Raw genomic sequence first — 13,582 nt, 5'->3', positions numbered from 1 at the left:
TTGGAATTCAAGAAAATTCCTTTCCAATTAGCCCTTTAACAAATTCTAAAATTCCAATACTATCCCCTCATGAAAGATGGCCCCAAAATAGGAAAAAAAATTTGTCCAAAAATAACCCTAGGTTATTCCTCCATCAATTTTCTAATGTTATACTATATCGGATAATTTTTCAAGTCTTGACTTACCCAATAACACTAACATATGTTCTATTACCCTTATCTTGTAGTTATTCTCCGTTTCTCATCATAAATTGCTTTATGATGGCTTCAAATGGCACATTCATGAGGAAGCAGATGAGTTCATATTGAATTTGACTTCCTCAATTATAAAGTAATAATTTAATCTCATCAAATTGTTTTTGATGTTTCCTTGCCCTATCTACCTCATATATTCTCTTTACTCATAGGAAAATTCTCTAATTTTTCTCAGGCCAAAACTCCTCCAGCAAGTATTTCTTTTGAATTTCCCAAACAATGCCTCTAATTAGCATAATTAGGCTTTAAATATTTTTAAAGCCAACCTTCTCATCATTTGGAAATCAAACCCATTTTATAAACTCATATAATTCTTCAAGTAATTAATCCCCATTTTTTTCTAATTATTTGAGCCATCTTTGTATTTTAAATAATTAGGCTTGTTTAGATAACTCATAATTAACCATATTTCTAAAAATCCCTTCAAACTCATTCTTAGAGTATTTTTATTATTTTTAACTTCAAATTGACCTTTATATCTCATTTTCTATTTTAGAAATTTTTTCTGAAATTTCAAGCTTATTTTTTGTATTCACCCTTTCAGTCTAAAACTTTTCAAAATTATAATTTGGGTTTTTATAAGGGTTTAACTTCAAGAATCATCTCGTTGAGATCTCTACCATAATCTTTGGCCCATTATCATAATCATTCCTCATACTTGGCCTCCAAGACTTTATTGGAGTATCTATTTTCCTCTATCTCTTGATCATAGAAAACTTTCGTTTTCCAATTTGGTCTCTAATAATCTTTCTATTCTTCTAGAAAGTTCTAAGACTCTCTGTCAAAAAAGGTTGGTAGCTTGTCTATTTTAGGCTACTTTTTGTACTTCAAGGCTCAAAATATGAGGTTGCAATGACGACTTTAATTATTGTTGTTGAAAGTTAAGCTTTTAGTGATAACTCTATAAATCATTAATGAAAGTCATTCATCAATTATCCTTTTGTAGTGATGAAATTATAGATTAATCTTGATCATGAGCACTAAACATAAGCTAAGTGATTAGAATTGGGACAATTTTTATTCACTCTAAGAAAGTGTTTTGCTTTAGTCTCCTCTTTCCTTTCTAGTTCGTATCTTGTGTTTAATTTACCTTTGAGCATGGTTTTTAGCTTCTAAAAAGTTCTTAAACACAAAATTCATCTATTATAGGTGATCAAACTATTCTTTGAATGGTACGTAAATTATTATTATCACTTATTATATGAGTTTGAAACGTGTTCCCACGTTCTTTCTTTAACATTATGATGCACTTAATTAACCATTCCCTTGATTAATGAGATGCAAATATATGTGGTCTAGCTTATTTGATATGACATATCTTATTAAGTTTTATTTAAAGATATTAAAAAGATAAGTGAAAAGTTGATTTCGACTAAATGGTTGTTTTGTTGTGAAAGTGTATACAGTTGAAGCGCAGATTCTAACCCAAAAATTAATCGAAATTATTGATTTTCAAAGATCATGTATTTCTAGCTTCAATATGTATTTCTCCTCCCAAACTTAAAGTCCTTAACGCGTGATGATATTATTCCCTGATTCCATGATGAAAAGGAAATGGTTACATGTGTGGTCCGCACTATAAACTTCTCATATGCTCTCCAATATGTACCGTTCCTTTATGCTTTCAATTATATTTATAATTCCTTTTACAAGTATATATATTGCCTTATGCTTTTGAAATTCCTACTTCTTTTTCTGTAGTAACAAGGGGAAAAAAAAAGGTTGTTTTTCCATATACTTTTTTTTCTTTTTCAATACTGATATAATTTATTTTTAATTTTTTCCTAAATGTTATGTTTAGTTATTTCACTTTCATTTACTATATATTAATTTGAATTTCTCTTATCTTACATATATTTCTTCTGGATTATCGAATTAAGAGGGTGATTCGTTTCATTAACCTGGAAGTTGAGATTTTACTTATAGTTCACCTATCCATTTTCTAAACCGACTTAATTATCTTCTATTCTCTATTATTCTTCTTCTACCTAGCTAGGTTTGGCGGGACACTATAAGCTAATCTAACGGACTTACATTAGGTTTGGCCTATTTGCCCGATCAATGTTTCCAAAATTTTACTTTGAATTCTTACTACAATATCTATTTAATTAATTTGCATAGATTAAGCAAACTAATTAAATTAATTATTTGTCAAAAACATTTTTTGGTTTTTCAAAATTATGTACCCTCTTAAATCATTTGCATTAAACATACCTTTTTTGCGAATTCGTTTAATATGTGTATGGTGACAAAATAGATTAATATGTCCTATATTCAGGACCAAACTCAGTCCTCTATTGACTATTATGTTAGGGATTAGAGGTAGTAAAAAATTATTAAAGATAATATTGGAAACATGTTTTTTTCCCCAGAAAATTGGCTCTTAATAGATGAGTCAGAGCTTAAATTTTTCAACTATAATATAGATGTATACCGATCAACTCAAGGAACTGGCTATACAAATAATTTATTCTAAAATAACTTCCTTATATATAACTTACATATTATAATTATAATTATAATTATACATGCAATAGAGCTAGCTAGAGACAAGGTGTCACATTCCAAAAATTTTCACCTGGCAATAGGGAATCAAAAATTTGGATGAGGGTTAATGTAGAAACTAGATGGGGAGATGAAACAACTTTTGATGTGTAACCCTAATAAGGTCCGAGTTGGCATTTTCAGAATAATCAGTCTAGGAAGGGCAAAACGGAAAAATTTGAGAAAATTCTAGAAAAATCCCAAAAAATAGGAAAAGTATAAATAAGAGGTTTTGGAGACTCAGTTGATGCTCAAAAGGTGGAATTATGGTGAAATCAAATTATTACGGAATTTTCTGTAAACAGAGGTTCTTCGGGAAAATATTAGAAAATAAGAGAAAAATAATTATTTTATATAGTTGGATACCTCAATAAATTTGGAAGAAAGATGGATAATTCATATAAATATTTATTTAAACTTATAAATTATTTTTATGTCTTGGAAGCTCAGGAATTAATTTTAAGGAATTTATTTTCTCTTAGATTTATCGATAAAGGCCTAATCGGAGAAAATTCAAAATAAATACCTAGTGGTGGCAAAAAGTTATGAAAATTTTCAGATCATGTTCTCATATTAAAAAGTGAATTATCATTGAGAGAAATGAATTTTTGAAGGTCTGAAAAAAATTATGGAACGTTACTAGTAAATAGTAACCGATAAAGTTTCAAATTAGTTTGAGATAGTGATTTGGTTTGTGAGCCATCTTTTTGGATCAGCCCAAACCGTTGTGGGGCCCACATTGAGCCAATAAGCGCCTAATTTGTGCAACTTCCAGGTCCCTCTATTTTTATTACATAAAATGTAAAATTAAGGGATAATTGTGTGGAAAAATCTATAAATGAACACTTGTTTAAATCTGATCCTTCCAGCATTTGATGGCTGCCACCTATACCCTTGAGGTGTCCCAAATTTCAGCCAATTGAGGGGGAAAATGGAAAACCAATTTTTCTATAAATACCCCTTGGAAAAATACAAATAAATGCTAGAAAAATTAGAAAAACAAGGGGAAACTCTGTCACTGTAGCTCCAGCCCTATTCCTTCAAAATTTTCAAGTGTTTTAGGCAAGGAATCATCCAACTTACACCAAGAAAACATTAAGGTATATCTAAGCATCATTATCCTTAAGTTTTACATTAATTGGATTCAGATTTTGGCTTGGAAAATCATGAAAAAATGCTGTAAAATTTGGTCCAGCCATATGATACTTAGGAAAGGACAGAAACCTTAATAATAAAGTGGAATAAGCAAGATTAAATGGTGTATGGTTGGGTTTTTGGAAGAAATGGCACCTAGGGTTCTATATGTCATTTTTGGCCTAGCACTGTTCATGTTGAAGGAGATTGTTTTGGCTTGATTTGATGATTCCAATGAGTTTAAAACATGTTTTTTGTGAGGGATGTATGGTTGGGAAGTGTTTAAAATCATTAGAATCAAAAATAGAATTTTGGAAGTTATAACCCCCTATTTGGCCAAGATGAATTCATGGGGAAGAAGTGTGAATTTAAAAAATCTGATTGCATATTTGGATTCTTCATGAAAAATTGTGTAGGAATGAGTCATGATGTTGTTGATTCAAAAGGAGGAATCATTTTGTTAAAAAATCAAAGAAAAATGGGGGAAATTATTAAGTTAAAGTTTAAGAATTGTTGTTAAGTTGTTTAGGGATTAATGTGGCTTATGTTTATGCTTTGTTAAATAGGAATTCTGAGGAGGAACTAAGAGGAAGCTTTGTTCTTGAAGTAACTAATTGGACAAGTATTAAAAAGGTAGCTTTGAATTATAATTTGATTGTTTATCTTGCTTGTTTAATGTGACTTCTTGATTGTTGGGTTGGAGGAACTTGTGTTGTGCTTTTGGTTGATTGAATGACATTAGTTTATGCTTTGGCCAAATGCATTGTGGTATGCCAATGTCGAAAATGTTAATGTTCCTGTCCTTGCAAGTTATTGGATATGATTTCCTATGTTTGGGAATATTTTTGAATGGTATAACATGTCACATGTGAACTTGCTTGATTTACATGACAATTATAATTCATATGCTACTAAGATTTCTTTGAAATCTCACTCCACCTATGTTAAATTATGTCTCAAATAGGGAGTGATTCATTCGATGGCAAGGGCAAGGAAATGGTTTTGGGATGAAGGAGCAATAGGGAATTCATGACATTTTAGAATGTTGTGTCATGTTTTAATGAGTTTTATGTTATTTTGTATTGGATTATGAATGATAATATGGTTAAATTATGTTTATAAGATATGCCCTAATGTTGAAATAATGAGTGGTATATTGGCACAAGGTTAAGAATAAGGAAAAAGGGAAATAAAAATTAAAGAAAGTGGAATTAGGAGATAAAATACCCTTAAAGAGGCCAAACTTGTGGCACATAGAATAATGAGCAATTGTTGGAATTTGGACATGAAATTTTATAAGTAAATATATCTTATTTTGACCTTTAAATCAAGTGGTAAACCATCAAATTTAGAATTTGTGCTAAGAGTTATGTCCTTCCAAATTTAGGCCAAAATACTAGAAATTAGAAAATTGACCATATGAACAGTGCATTTTGTCGAATTTTCTGGTGCTTTTCTGGATGGACTTGAGTCCAATGAATATTTTTTCTCTATATAAATCTTGGCAAGATTCATGTGAAAATTGGAACCCCTCATTTCAATTTTTCTAGATTTAGTTATGAATTTTCAAAATTGGCCAAATTTCAGATGAACAGTGTACAAACAGAATTAAATGTGAAATTTTTAAGTTGAAATTTTTCATCTGAAAACACTGCGAAACCCATTATAATAGTTCTAATTGATATATAATGGGATATTAAAGGAGGGTGTGACATTTTTTGGTATTAAAACAAAGGTTCTGGCTCTGTTTCTGTGTACTGTGTTTACTATTATGTATTGTGCATAATGATTGATTATTGTTTAACATGTTAATATCAATTCGAAAGTCATTAAAATGTGTTGCGATATTGTTATTTTCACCTCAATTGTAAGCATTTCATGAAGACAATAGTTTTCCCCATTTTGCTAAGTCTTGATGTTGGGGGAAAAAAAAACTTGTTAATCTCATTTCAAGAATTGTTAAAATATATTACAATGTTGTTACTTTTTGCTCAATTGTAAGAAATATGTATTTGCTGATATTTAGGGTATTCCTATCATTTTCCCACATTTGTATAACGCTAATTCAGGATTTCCCTGCCTCTCTTTTATTTGCAATTGTTAGATGCCTAACTTGAAATTTAGTATTTTCAGGGAATTTTTTTGAGTGATATTCCCTTAGTTTTTTCACTTTCATTTACTATATATTAATTTAAAATTCTCGTCTTACACATATATTTCTTTTGTATTATCATAATTCGTTTTATTAGCCTATAAATTGAGATTTTCCTTTAGTTGGCCCATTCGTTCGCTAAACCAAGTCTCTTAGCTAATCCTCTCTTTATTTTCTGTTAGGTAATCCGGCGGATTTACATATGGTTTGGCCTATTTGCCTCACCAACGTTTCCAAACCTCCAATCTGATCCTTGATATATGATATGCTTAAGTAATTTGAGTATATTAAAAAAACTAGTTGAATTAGATATCTATTAAAAATAGGTGTTGATTTTTCTAAAATATCTTCTTGAATCATTTGCATTAAAATTACCCTAAATGCAAACTCCCTTAATATGATATATATAATCAATAGGGATAGTTTGGACAAAAACAATAAGTAATGGGAACAAAAAGAATTAAGGTCTTATATTTAGTACTAAACTAAATCCTCCCACTAACCCTTGAACTGGTGTCTCAACTGGTTCAATGATTAATCTGGTTTTTGAACTTCAATCTTTTTAAGAAAATTAGCTCTTAAAAGATGAGTCATAGCTTAAAAATTTTCAACTATAATATAGAACATAACATATCAACTCAAGGAACTGGGCAACTGGCTATAAAAATAATTTTATTACCGATATATAACATGTAAATTATAATTATACAGGCAATAAGAGCCAGCTAGAGACAACGGGAAGGTTGGTAAGTGAGGATGGAAGTTGAATAAATGAATGTGACGTAAGTGTAGAGTGAGGAGTGTGACGACATGGATGATGAAGAGAATAAGTGGGTGGCAAACATAATGTAATGTTTAGGATGGAAGAAAGATATGATGACTTTCGTTTTCATTTATAATTCTTTCCTTTTGTCTTTATAAGCTTTCCCACTTTCTTTTTTGAATGGGAAACTGGCCTTTCAACTTTTTGAACTCTTGGCATAGCAAAGCTAGCTAGTCTCTCTCACTATTGGAAATTCGGCACTTGTGGAGGGAAAATACACTTGTTTTTTTTTTTTCTCTTGATCATGCAATTACAAAGACAAACCCCATTATTGTGATGAGAAGATTATTTCTTTCTCCAATATTAGTATCAATTTCTTTTGAATCATTGTTATATTTTTGCTTGCGAAGTGCGTCCATCATATTATAGCTTTCATTATGTCTTTGAAGGACAAGACGCCTCATTATTTATTCGGGAATTAGTCCCACTTGTGGCCTTATTGGTATCAATGCATGCTTTGCTTTTCTTTTGTTTTTTTTATCCATCATGTCATGTCATTCAAGAATATTGCTATAAAATAATTTTATAGGAAAATTAATAATATTCCGGCCCTAAATATAAAACATATTTCATAGTTTAATTTATGTTATAAAATGGGTCTTATATTTATAATCAGAGAAGTATATTAGTATTTATAGTTTTGTATAATTATTTGTCTTTGTAGTTTTTTTATCAGGTCCTCGCAATTTTCTTAATTATAGATCTCAGTCACTATATATGTTGAGCCATCAATGTCGCAAAAAGAGCACTGGCCATATGAATTTGAACTCGCCATATAAATTAGCTTTCTAGGCCAATTTTACTGTAAGAAAATAAGCGACATTTGATAAATGAGTGGGAGGTGTGAATGTACGGATAAAGTCGGTGGTGGAAGGAGAAGGATGAATGATTGGGACTTTTTGAGAAGAACAATATAAAACATAATATTCATTTTTCTGTTTCATTGATTACTGGAATCCTACACACAATGTTTATAGAGACTCTATGTGGATAAGAATACACCAAAAAGGGACACGTGTCTAAGAAAATGTTTTAGAATAATCATATAGGGCTAGCTGCTCGGTCATATAATATCTATTGGATAATAACGTGCTCTTGAGTGGATTTATTTGTATTTGAGGATGATTTTTCCAATACTTATTTATTTATGCTAACAGAAATTATATATATACATGTAAGTGAGGAAACTATAGTGACTCAATAAGTGCAAAAATGCTACTGAAACCTAATTGAAAAAAAAAAAATCAAATGAAATATATCTAACTCAAGTTGGATAGACAATATAATGTAATGAAACTCGAAGTCTTGATGTATCTAAGCAATATAATCAAGTAAGTGCAGGCAGAAACATCAAATATGAATGATACTTATGATGTGAAAGTTATAAAAAAAATGAATAATCAAGATCATCGAACAATTCGACTGAACTGAGGATATCTTCTAGTTAAGATATGAAGGGTAAGAAACTTGACTCAAGCTGATCTTGGATTAACTACAAGTTGAAGTAGCTTTAAGTTACACTTAAAAAGAGTAACTTGATGTGTCCAAAAGATATTATAATTGAAAGAAGAATAACTTGGTGTATCCAAAAGGTATTATCAAATAGATATTGAATAGGAACGTAACACCAAGTATGAGGGACGCTATGTGGGAGTAAAAGTACAATCCATAAGATCAAGAAGCTGGTTCAACTCAGATAGATTAAAAGAATAATTTTTAGTTAAGTACAAATGACTCGAGATGCATTAAAAAGAGTATGAGAAACGAAATATGTGACTCAAGCCGGGAAAGATAAACCTCAGGTTGAGTTGAATAGATTGAAGTATTGACTTGAGAGATTAAGATCATTTGACTTGTGTTACTTGAACTGAATCGGGTTGATACAGCAAACTTTGACTCACGATGGAAGCGTTCAATAATGCAAGTTATTAGATTCATATGATGACTAAAGAAAAGGCATGAACTCAAGTTGAGTTAGACTCGACTCACTGGATGAACCCAGATATATATCACATGACGTGCAAAACTCATAATCACTTAGAGTACATAACATGATAGTACAGTAGTAACCCAAGGTACATGCATGTCTTGGGTTGATAGAGATTAACAAGTATCAAATATATTATGACATATTTAATTAGTTAATTAATGTTATCCTGGAAAATAATAATCCATTTAGTCTTATTATAAACTTCAAATAATTAATTTGCATATAACAAGACGTTATTTAAAATTAATTAACAACAATAAATATGTTAAAAGTATACTTTTGTTTTCAAATATGCCTTTATATAATAAAGGAGTAAAAAAGATAAATAGAATGTATGCAAAATGTGACAAGAGAGAGTGTAGCAAACAAGAGAGAATAAATAAGAAAGAGTGTGGCAAATGAGATAGAATAAATAATTAAGAAAAAAAATTAAGTATTAAGACAAAATCAAAATAAAAAATTATAAAACGGACCACGATCTCTTCAAATTTAAAGCTTATAAATAGAATCAGATGCATACTTCTCTCATTTAGTTATCATCAAAACATTTAGTCTATTATTAATAACTTGAATTTTAAAGTAAATCATTTTAACCAGGTTTATTAAAGATAATGACATCATATCACTATTTATGTACACAAGTGGTCCCCATATGTTGAATTTTAATTCAAATATGGTGGCCGTAATTATTGAATTCTGTTGATGAATTTTAATTCAAATATGGTGGCCGTAATCATTGAATTCTGTTGATGGAAATTTCGTAGCAAGCATTGGGTCCATATATTCTTTTTTCGGAAGTCTAAAAAGCACTTATATTAGACAAAGAACGAAAATACCCAAAAATATGAACACGATCAAGTGCTATATTGGGTTGGAAGTTCATTGGGAGAGAGAGGCAGATAAAAACTGAAATTATTATCGCTACATGTAAAGAAAACAAGGGGCATTTTTTTATTTGAATCACAAATTTAAATTGAATTTTATACAAGGTATTGTATTAAGAACCGATATGTAGGCTCTTATGTATGGGGTTGGGAAAGTACCTTGTATATGTTCAAGAGTTAAAGTGCAAATTTGTCCTAAAAATTTTCACTTAAGAGTACTAGATATCCTTAACTTTTTTTTTGTGTGTAAATTATCTTGAAAGCTAAAATTATAGCAATTTTGTTATCTACCATTAGAAAACTAATGTTAATCATTAAAATAATAACATGGATCATAAACAATTTAAACACTAAGGGGTAACATTACTACAATTTTAAATTTTTGGGATAAATTTACACTTTATAGCCTATGTTTAATATTTATCTAGAATGTAAATCTTCGGATGCTGGTTAAATATAGACTTCTCATATAATAACAATATAAAAATCTACAGAAGTTTTCCAAAGACTTCCTATAAATTGAGGCACCAACATGCCCCTTTTTCCTCAACCCAATTCAAATTAAACAAAAGGAAATATGCATTCTCTTCCACTAGTCTTTTTCTTATCGCTATCATCTATTCCGATTCTAACCAATGCCTTAAGCCTTGATTTCGACCTTATTCACCGTGACTCGCCATTGTCGCCATATTACAATTCTTCAAGCACCCTATCAGAACTCACTCAACAAGTTATGCTTCGATCCATGGCTCGCTATAAACGACGTCGTCCTCCTCAAACTGATATCCTTCCCCCAATTTTCTTTGAAGGTGAAGGTGAGTACCTTATGAGAATCTATATTGGTTCTCCACCAGTTCAAACATGGGCTATCCCAGACACAGGAAGTGACCTCATTTGGATCCAATGCTTGCCATGTCACGCTTGTTTTCCTCAAACACACCAATCTTTAATCCCTTGGCTTCTTCTACATATAAGATCGTCTCTTGCCACTCAAAACCTTGTAGGTCATTCTTTGATAAGGGCGGCTCAGGATGTGGTGGTTCAACACAGTGTGTGTACGGATATGGTTATGCGGATGGATCAACTACGTCTGGGGAGCTGGCAAGAGATTTGTTTAGTCTTGGGGGAAAATCTGATGATTCATTTAAGAAACCTTTGCTTTTAGGATGCGGGCATAACAATAGGGGGCAATTCTCACGCAAAGGTTCAGGACTTGTAGGGCTTGGTGGGGGGCCTTTGTCTTTAGTTTCACAGTTGGGTCGTGAGATAGATCGCACATTCTCTTACTGTTTAGTTCCTTTCTTTTCAAAATCCAGAGGTAAACTGAAATTGGGTAAGGATTCAAAGATATCTGGATCACGTGGGGCTGTTTCTACTCCATTTGTGACTGACGATTCTTTCAAAACAAATTACTACCTCACTCTTGAAGGTATAGTAGTACTGCTACAAGTTATGATAAAAATTTTCATGAGCTATTATCATCTTCATTGCATAGGTTTTTCCATTTTGAAACTTTTTATCATAAAAAAAGAATTGAGTGGCATCTAACATCCTGATATTATTTCTCAATTGTATCCAGCATCCTAATCTTATTTATGGTGTAATCAAGACCTCGGGGTCTATTTGGTATGAGGGAAATGGAGGCAACAGGAAGGGAAGGAAAATTTTAGCAAGTTAGGTTTAAAAAGATGAAAAAAATTGAGTTAAAAACGTTTAATTAATTTTTCTTACTATTTTATCTTGCAGATTATCTATATTAAAATTTTATAACCCCACTTCTCTAATTTTTTAAATGGCACTCATTAAAATTTTGCCTCCCCTTACCTTCCCTTCATTTAATTTCTATTATACCAAACACAGGGTTAATTATTTTTCTATTGCTTTAAGCACCCTGGTGTTATTTATAGTGCATTCAGAACCTTAAACCATAAATAAGATTAGGATACTGCACGTAACTAAAAAGTAGCATTACAAAGTGTTAGATGCATATGAAAAATAACATTAGGATGCTAAATGCTACTTTACTCTTAAAAAATAGTTAATTTTTATCAAGTTATGAATGTATGTACCTTGATCTTCTTATTAGTTTTAACTTGAAATAATATTAGTAATTAGTAATTGGGATTGAATTCGATTTTTACATGCGAGATCTGCTTATTATTATGTGTACTTCCTTGACCTTTAAGGTATCACCATTGGCAACAAGACATTGAAGACTGGTCCCAAAAGAAAGGGGAACACTCTTATTGATTCTGGGGCGACATATTTTTTAATGGAAACGAGGTTTTACACAAAGGTGGAGGCTTTGATAAACAAAGCCGTTAGGATTAAAGAAGTAAGAAATCCTCCTGACCCATTCACCTTGTGTTACCCAAATAAGTATTCCGAAACTATCAAGAAGAGATTTCCAAAATTTGTGGTTCATTTTGAGGGTGCCGACATAGCCTTGAAGCCAGATCAAAACATATTCTTTCGGCTAGATAATTTGCTCTGTTTAGCCATACTCCCAAGCGATCAGTTTGACTATGGAAGTTTGCCCCAAATTAATTTTCAAGTGGAATATAACCTTAAAGCCAAAAAGATTTCTTTTGCTCATGCTGATTGTGGCAAGAATTAGAAGAGATGTATAATTATATATGTTATAAACAAAATAAATAAATGCGCGCGCACATATATGGTTTGAGAAATCATATTTGATCTTATATTAGTAAATTATGGACCCTAATATATAAGGGTCATTTGTAATGGATTAGCCTGATCATCTTATGAGTCATCCCAATGAGTAGTACATGGGATATCATCATCATCTATTGTCTTTGTTATATATCGTGTATTTGACTATGAGTTAATGAAGAACAACTTCATTTGTGTGTTTAATTATTGAGTGCCATAAGATTGGTTTATTGCTTATTGAGAAGGGCCTAAATAAATAACAAAATTTTAACCTGGCACTATAGCTTAGGTTACACACACACATGTGCCATCAAGATCAGTGGCAAATTACAAATAATCAACCTATAGTTATTAAGTTTTGCTTTCTTGGGTTTTTCTTGATCATTCATATACTTGCTAAAGACCACCGATTTTCATGTATCTTTCATGGCCATTAAGATCCCTGCCAATGAAAATTTCCCAATCTTCCAAAAACTTTTAATTTTGTGCTTCCATTATTACTTGAGGGCCCTAAGAGTTATGATGTTGACATCGCACCCAACAATTATTCTAAAGATAATATCTTATATATCACTGGTTATTTGTACTCCCAGCACATTTTTCATCCAATTATTGTCTAGAGTGCCCAAAAAGACTTGGACTACCTTGAAGTTAAGAAAATGAGGAGAATTCATTCATTGAGAGAGAAACGGAAAGATGGGGAAAAAACTATAGATATAAATTAGTCAAAATAGTTTTATTGGTAATTTTTAGTCAAATAATTTTGTCTTATAAAGAGTAATCACTAAAAAAAAAAAAATACTTTCAGCAGCAATCTTATTAACAGTGAACTTTTGTCACAAAAAGTCACACTTTCATCAACAATTTTCATTATCATTGCATGAATTTTAGCAGCGACTTTTTAGATTTAGAGTAATAGATACATGGGCACTAAAAGCTTTTTTTGTTTTTTTTTTTAACTGAACAGAGGGGGAATAATATACTACAGATTTCGAGATGCTCACAAGAACAATATACTAGATAGTAAAATTTGAGGGAAATTACGTATATCAATATTTTTAATGTTTTTGACACTTCTTCTCACGTTCATGTTAAAAAGAAACTCTGTAGTTAAATATCTTTTATGAC

At 31.0% G+C, this 13,582-nt stretch overlaps 1 pseudogene; it reads left to right on the top strand.

The window, feature by feature from the left end:
* The first annotated feature begins 10,364 nt into the window (after nt 1-10,364).
* LOC114740164 (aspartic proteinase CDR1-like) lies at nt 10,365-12,645 on the top strand (annotated as a pseudogene).
* Nucleotides 12,646-13,582: the final 937 nt, after the last annotated feature.

This window comes from Neltuma alba, unplaced genomic scaffold (assembly GCF_004799145.2).
Source record: "Neltuma alba isolate B1F8T4 unplaced genomic scaffold, ASM479914v2 tig00003064_pilon, whole genome shotgun sequence".
NCBI classification, from domain to species: Eukaryota; Viridiplantae; Streptophyta; class Magnoliopsida; order Fabales; family Fabaceae; genus Neltuma; species Neltuma alba.
Note: the sequence above shows the minus strand (reverse complement) of the source record. Positions and strands in the feature narration are given on the sequence as shown.